Source organism: Macrobrachium rosenbergii, chromosome 58 (assembly GCF_040412425.1).
Source record: "Macrobrachium rosenbergii isolate ZJJX-2024 chromosome 58, ASM4041242v1, whole genome shotgun sequence".
Taxonomy (NCBI): Eukaryota; Metazoa; Arthropoda; class Malacostraca; order Decapoda; family Palaemonidae; genus Macrobrachium; species Macrobrachium rosenbergii.
Genome location: NC_089798.1, coordinates 800,001 through 806,959, shown reverse-complemented (window position 1 = coordinate 806,959; position 6,959 = coordinate 800,001). Strand labels below are relative to the sequence as shown.

The 6,959-nt window shown below is 33.7% G+C and overlaps 1 long non-coding RNA gene across 1 annotated transcript; it reads left to right on the top strand.

Moving 5' to 3' along the window:
- Window positions 1-1,760: 1,760 nt before the first annotated feature.
- On the top strand, window positions 1,761-5,681 carry LOC136837169 (uncharacterized). Its single transcript, XR_010852615.1, has 3 exons — window positions 1,761-1,885; window positions 2,909-2,998; window positions 5,585-5,681. It is a non-coding gene; the product is annotated as an uncharacterized lncRNA (long non-coding RNA).
- Window positions 5,682-6,959: the final 1,278 nt, after the last annotated feature.

Here is a 6,959-nt window from a genome sequence, read left to right as displayed (position 1 = left end):
TCTCTTGAGAACTGGTGACGAAACATTTATTAATCATAATTCCTCTTGGATGTAAGTTGTTGACCCTTAGGCGTAGTGAACTGGATATTAAAGTGTACTGGTGACTTAATGTCTGTCTATCTAGCATTCTATCTATTATATATATATATATATATATATATATATATATATATATATATATATATATATATATATATATATATATATATATATCATATAATCCACATGATCATATTTTTCAGAGCTTCAGATACACACACACATTACATACACACACACACACACATACATACATACATACATATATATATATATATATAATATATTATGTATTATGTATTCATTTATGTATAATATGTATGTTGGCTGTATAATCCTGATGAAAATACTTTTCATAGCACCATCTAATACTATCGAAACATGATTGGAATATCAGGCGATGATCGAACAATATGATCCGGTTTCAGTAAATTCATAGACCACTGTTCGAATTAGCCGCCAATTATATCACTTACGACAGATATAAATGATTTATTGGTCAATGTCCAGAACAACTCCGCGGTGAGATATAAGAAAATAGGTCACACTATAATTTTCACAATATAAAATAATAAAACTTTGTCTCTGAACACTTTTTGAGGAGATTCACCATATCGAGATATTAATGATTATCTAATCGGCATCCTCGAAATCTTACTGGAGTTAGTTCGAAAATGAGGTTTTTGCTGTAATGTTTCTCAGAAAGAGTGTAATGTTTCTCAGAAAACTAGTTCCCATCGAATGATTTTCGACTTTTGACTTATAAGGTTAGACAATACCTGTCCCCCAACCCCTCCATAGCTAATATGGCAAAATTGTGGGTGTTTCCTCAATATAAAAGTGGTTAAAACGCTTTAAATATGAAAAATATTGCATTTTACTTTTAATTTTGGTACTTTATGCATGCGGAGTTCTTCTGGACATTCACCGATTTATTTAATGGCACTTTGTCCTTCTACCTTCTCAATTTCCCCAAAATGTTGGGATATTTATCACTGGAAGCCTTGAATTCATATGGCAAATCGCTGAAGGTGGCCTTTTACCGTAGCAGATTACGAACCTACTCACCTTTATTATCAGTAATAGTAAATTTAATTATAAAAATTACCTTGCATTCATCGGTGCAAGCCGATAAGCTCACCGTTGAATCACCATAACAAAAGTGTTCTATACTATTTTTGTCTATGACCATATCACTGTGACGCCATGTTGCATTAATGATACTAATATCCTTTGTTTCAGCTCCGGCCATATACGATGAACGATAAGATGAACACAATACTATATACTAAATTAAGTACGCTAGTAAAAAGTAATATTTATGAACTCTTATGCCCAAGCACTGCTGAAAAAACAACAAGCAATAATAATAATAATAATAATAATAATAATAATAATAATAATAATAATAATAATAATAATAATAATAATTTTCAGATAAAGACCAAACACCGATACGTAATTCAGGTAGTTTGCTAAAAAGGAAGAGTAAATCATAATAATAATAATAATAATAATAATAATAATAATAATAATAATAATAATAATAATAATAATAATAATTTCCTGATCATCGCCTTAAACTTCTTCGGTGGCGAAAGGGCGATAAAGTGACGTCCCACAAACAGGCAGTTGCAGCGGTCGTTGGCTGTTATCCTCTTGAACAGCTTGTTTCAGTATTGTTGAGTCTCCAGCTTGGTAAGACAGGTTTCGTTGATACTAACTCGACTTCATCGTTCATTTGTGTTTGGGATCTCGGCAGTGTGGTCAGGAGATCGTTGGTTTCACTTTGTTTGGTTCTATGTACAGTTCTCCACAGGGAAGATTCCCTCTCTGACGGGCCCTTGTACGTTTTCAAAGTTAGGTGCTTCTTATATTTTGTAAATGTGCTTGTGTTTTCTTGTCAGTGTCGTAGCTCTTGCAGAATAGGAGAGTAGTTTTTTTTTTTAAATTTGCTTTCTTGTATGATCTTCACTTCAGGCGGTATTTTGTTGTATAGTTTTGGTGCGCAGTATACAAATGCTCTCTGCCCTGACTTACAATTTGTTCTAGGTTAAAATCATATATTTGCTTCACTTGCATGTCTTCTGTTTACAATATTCATTTGAGGTCTAGAGAAGTTTCAGCAGTTTCTCAGATATGTCGTATTGGGAATAGACTTTGCAAGATTTTAGGCGTGATGGCGTGCTTAAAAGTTTGTTGGGTTGGCGAGTGGATACTATTGCCAGTTTTGCGTTTTATATTTATCTCGAATATTTAGATTGTGGTACTTGAGCTATGAAATACCGTTGGCGTTTTCCGTTTGCAGGTTTTGTATCTTCAAATATTGGCAATTTCGATTCTTTGTTGTAAATTTCTACAATAACTGTTCATAATGTTTTTATGTTAGGTATTGTTGTAGATTGCCTTTCAACATAGTATTTAAGACTTAGTTTCGAAGCTTATTTATTACTGAGTTGAACTAGATGGCCTTGAGTGGTTATTCTATGCACTTGGAACCATACTAGCAATCTTCTGCAGTGCTACGGATATTTTCATTTTAACTTTATACTGCAATAGAGTAAGTCTTACGATGCAATAGGGTTTTAAAAGTTTTTTGAGGATTAGAGAGGCGTAACTCGACTATCATAACCTTCCTAATATAGGTATATATATATATTAAGTTGATTTAAACTATATTGTAGGCTTAAGTGGCAATAAACTAGTAATAACGCTTAAAAGTGTTTATAAAAGTCTTGCTTGCTGGCACTTGTCTTAGTATTTTAAAACTTATCAGATGGCCCAGCTGATTGTAATCAATAGTTAGCCTTTGGTTCTTTCCACTTGCTAGAACATTTTGGGCTTTAATATATATATTTTCTTATTTCAGGATAGGGTGTGTCGTTAAATAAGCGTGCCACCATGAGTTATTGAATTGTCTTGGATGTACCGATACCTTATGACTAAACATGATTAATGGGTGAGTATTATTTTTTTTTTTTTTTTTTTAGTAGAGTGACTTCAGCAATCCCCCAAACATTTTTTAGCTTAGTTTTTTTCAGAATCAAAACTCATAAGTTTTCCTTTTAAGTTTAGGTTTTATTTTTATGCATTTGGTTTATTTTTTTAAGATTCAAAACCTTAGTTTTGAGTATTTTGAAAAATTTTCTTTAAAATTGTAAAGGTTAAAATGTAACTTTTCCAGCTTTGAACATTTCAAGAAATTTTAGGATTGCTTCAGCTTCAGAACTTTTTGTTTTAAAGTATTTAATTCTTATTTCTGATCTATTTATATTTTAGCATAAAAAATTTAGTTTGATGTGCGTGGAAGTTTTAGTTTGATGTGCGTGGAAGTTTTAGTTTGATGTGCGTGGAAGTTTTAGTTTGATGTGCGTGGAAGTTTTAGTTTGATGTGTGGAAGTTTGTTAGTTTGATGTGCGTGGAAGTTTGTTAGTTTGATGTGCGTGGAAGTTTGTTAGTTTGATGTGCGTGGAAGTTTGTTAGTTTGATGTGCGTGGAAGTTTGTTAGTTTGATGTGCGTGGAAGTTTGTTAGTTTGATGTGCGTGGAAGTTAATTTTTGAAAGTTTGTAGAGTAAATCTGGTAATTTGTTTTTTTCATGTGTGGAAGGTAATTTTTGAAAGTTTGTAGAGTAAACCTACAAATGTTTTTTTGATGTGTGGAAGGTAATTTTTGAGAGTTTGAGTAAATCTAGTAATTTGTTTTAAGTCAGTGGATTTAAACTTGTTTATATTTAAACTTTTGCCTTATGTGGTTTGATCATGTAATTTCAGCTAGTTTTGTTTGTTAGAATTGCAAAGTTTAGTAAAGTCTCTATTTTGGAATTTTGAAGTTTTAAACACTGACAATTTTTAAAGCTCTTGAGTAATTATTTCAGCTACAAAAGTTTGTTTTGCGCGTAAATTTGGATTAAAGTTTTGCGCGTAAATTTGGATTAAAGTTTTGCGTGTAAATTTGGATTAAAGTTTTGCGCGTAAATTTGGATTAAAGTTTTGCGCGTAAATTTGGATTAAAGTTTTGCTGCGTCCATGTTTTTTGGATTAAAGTTTTTGCGTCCATAAATTTGGATTAAAGTTTAAAGTTTTGCGTAAATTTTTTAAAGTTTTGCGCGTAAATTTGGATTAAAGTTTTGCGCGTAAATTTGGATTAAAGTTTTGCGCGTAAATTAAGTTTTTTTTGACCACGTTTTTCCCAAGTTCCACCTTTGCTGGGTGGCGTTTGCCTGCCAGGCAAGGTGGACTTCCATGTTTTGCATGGTGACTTGGTCACCATGCACAACAGGAAGTTAAAAACAAGCATGGTGACTTTGTCACCATGTTTTAAAGGTATGTCAAACCAACCAACCATGTTACTTTATGTTAGAACTGCAAGGTTGATAGTTTTCGTGTCGCTAAGACTTAATGGCCATTAAGTTAGATATGGAACTTGAAATATAGGTTTAGGCTAGAATAGTTTGAAGAACGTGCTTATTTTATATAGATGGAGGGGTTAGGATAAAGGTAATAAATGCTCAAGTCTATCTCTTTAAGGATGCTGGGAATAGACTGGGGTAAAAAACGCGATAATCAGACCTAGGGAGACATTTGACAGGGCAAGTTATCAATAGCAGAGGGTATTACAGTACTTGAGCCCTTTGTTTGGTCATGAGTAAGTTTGAATGAATTAGTGGAGCTGAGAATAGGGCAGAGTAACTCTGACATACTTATATAACTTAGAATTTCATTCCCACTAGTAAATAAGAGCTAGGCAGGTAATAGGTGGGTCCTAAAGATTTTCTAAGAGGCCTAGGTCTTGGGATGTTAAAGAATTTTTTTGACACTGATGTCGTGGACTTTTAGGTATTTTAATAGGCTGGTTAATAGTGGAAATTGTAATTCAAATTTTTGCACTCTTGTTAACATCGTTCCGTAAATGCGCTCAACACCCCTACCCTCCCCCCTCTCACTCTTCAAGCAAAGGTTTCATATTAGGAAATACAGTTCAGATTGCATCACATATTTTCATTGACCCCTACCTTCATCCACCTTTCCTCCAGCGCCGAAGCTTGCTTTGGGAACCCCTTTCTTATTCTGAATTCCCCAACTTAATTTATTGCTCCATGTTTTGTGCAGTTTTCAGTTTTCCTTAAGACTGTATACCAAAGGATGAAAGTTGCCAGATGTTCACATTGCATGGCACCATTCATAGTTATGTAGCACTAAAGTTAGATGCGGTTGTTTCAGTGTAAGGTTGGTGCCCTATTAAATATATCTTAAAGCATGGCACTCTCTATCGTGTTGTATTTTTGTGAGTTTGAAGGAACAATGGTAGTAATATATGGGATTGTTAATGTGAAAGTTTATGGCAATTTGAAGTAACAATAATACTAATAGATGGGATAGTTAATGGGAAAGTTTAATGCATACGATATAGTATTAATTATAATAACCTTAGAATAGCTGCTGGGACTAACTTAACAGGCTGTTTTTCACTTTAAGAGGGTAGGTTATGTCATGGAAACTTTTAGTATATTCTAAAATCAAACAAACTACTTTTCTTATGCACAGGCTCTTGGTGTAGCTGCAGCAGACAATAACATCGACACTAACGCTAATGGAAAGCAACGCTTATTCGTTAAGACCGAATATCCTGTGAGGATTCAGAAGTTTTGCGCTCTGAATTCAGTTACCCAGACAACAAGAACTAGACTTGTAGATGCTATGCATGTCCTTGGCGGTTAGAAGCGCACAAAATTTGTTACCCTGACAACTAGAACTCAACTTGTTAGACGCTCGTAGATGCTGTGCATACCCTGTGAGGATTAGAAATGCTTTAAATTCGGTCACACAGTTTAGAACTTGGCAGATGTTGTGCTCTACCTACTATCTATTTCTCGTTATGTGGTTCCAGGATTCCACAAATAAGCTGTAGTTCCCGTTTTGCTAGGTAACCATTAGATCTTAACCACGTAAAATAAATCTAAGCCTTCAGGCCAGCCCTAGGAGAGCTGTTAATCAGCTCAGTGGTCTGTTTTTAAACTAAGGTATACTTGACTTTTTAACCTATTCAATCTTTTACTTAGGATGTGTGTAATAGTATTTACATGTTTGAAGACCATGTTTTAAAATATATATGTCTGTAAGTTTTTTCTCCATTTCTTTAACCCCAAAATGTCTTGTGATGGGATAGACTTTGTTAATACTTCTTGAAAAGACCAAAGAATGTCCTATGAAATCAATGGAATGGTAGTTACTGATTATTGGTTAACAGAAGTAAGATGGGGAAATTGGCATGATGGAAATTAAGTAACTGAAGTAATTGTTTTTAATTCTGAGGGAGATTGTAGTATATTTTTTAAAATTTTGGTGTTTTTACTTGCAATAGTCCAGATTTAAACTTCTATCAAGCAAAATATTGTATTTTGACCCCTCTGATAACAGGAATAATTAATGTTGGATCATTCCTTATAATCTAGAGATCGCATTCGGCTGAGAACATTTTAAAGGTGAACTTGAGCGATAATAGTTGGAAATGAAAATGTTTTTGACGTAAGATAAGCCAAGAAAATATTTTAAGGATCTTCCGGAGTTGAATTGAGTCCAAATTGCTATGCAAGGCTTATAATTAGTTTGTAAAAAAAGTTACGCAGGCAGCAAATTTTCAAAAGTGATAGTGTAATTTGTCCCATGTTTTTAAAAGTTATTGCTTATGCCTATAAATTGCTTGAAGTTACTGTGACTGTCGATGGATAGTGTAATTTGTCCTGGTTAGTAGTATTGCTTATGCCTATAAATTGTTGAAGTTACTGTGACTTCGATGGTTACTACAACACAGGCTGTAGCATTTTACTTGTACAGGTATGTATCTGGTAAGTGAGTCGATAGAAATGCAGGATTTTGCTTAATGCATTGTATAATTAGTCTGTGGCCTTGTCTCTGGCTT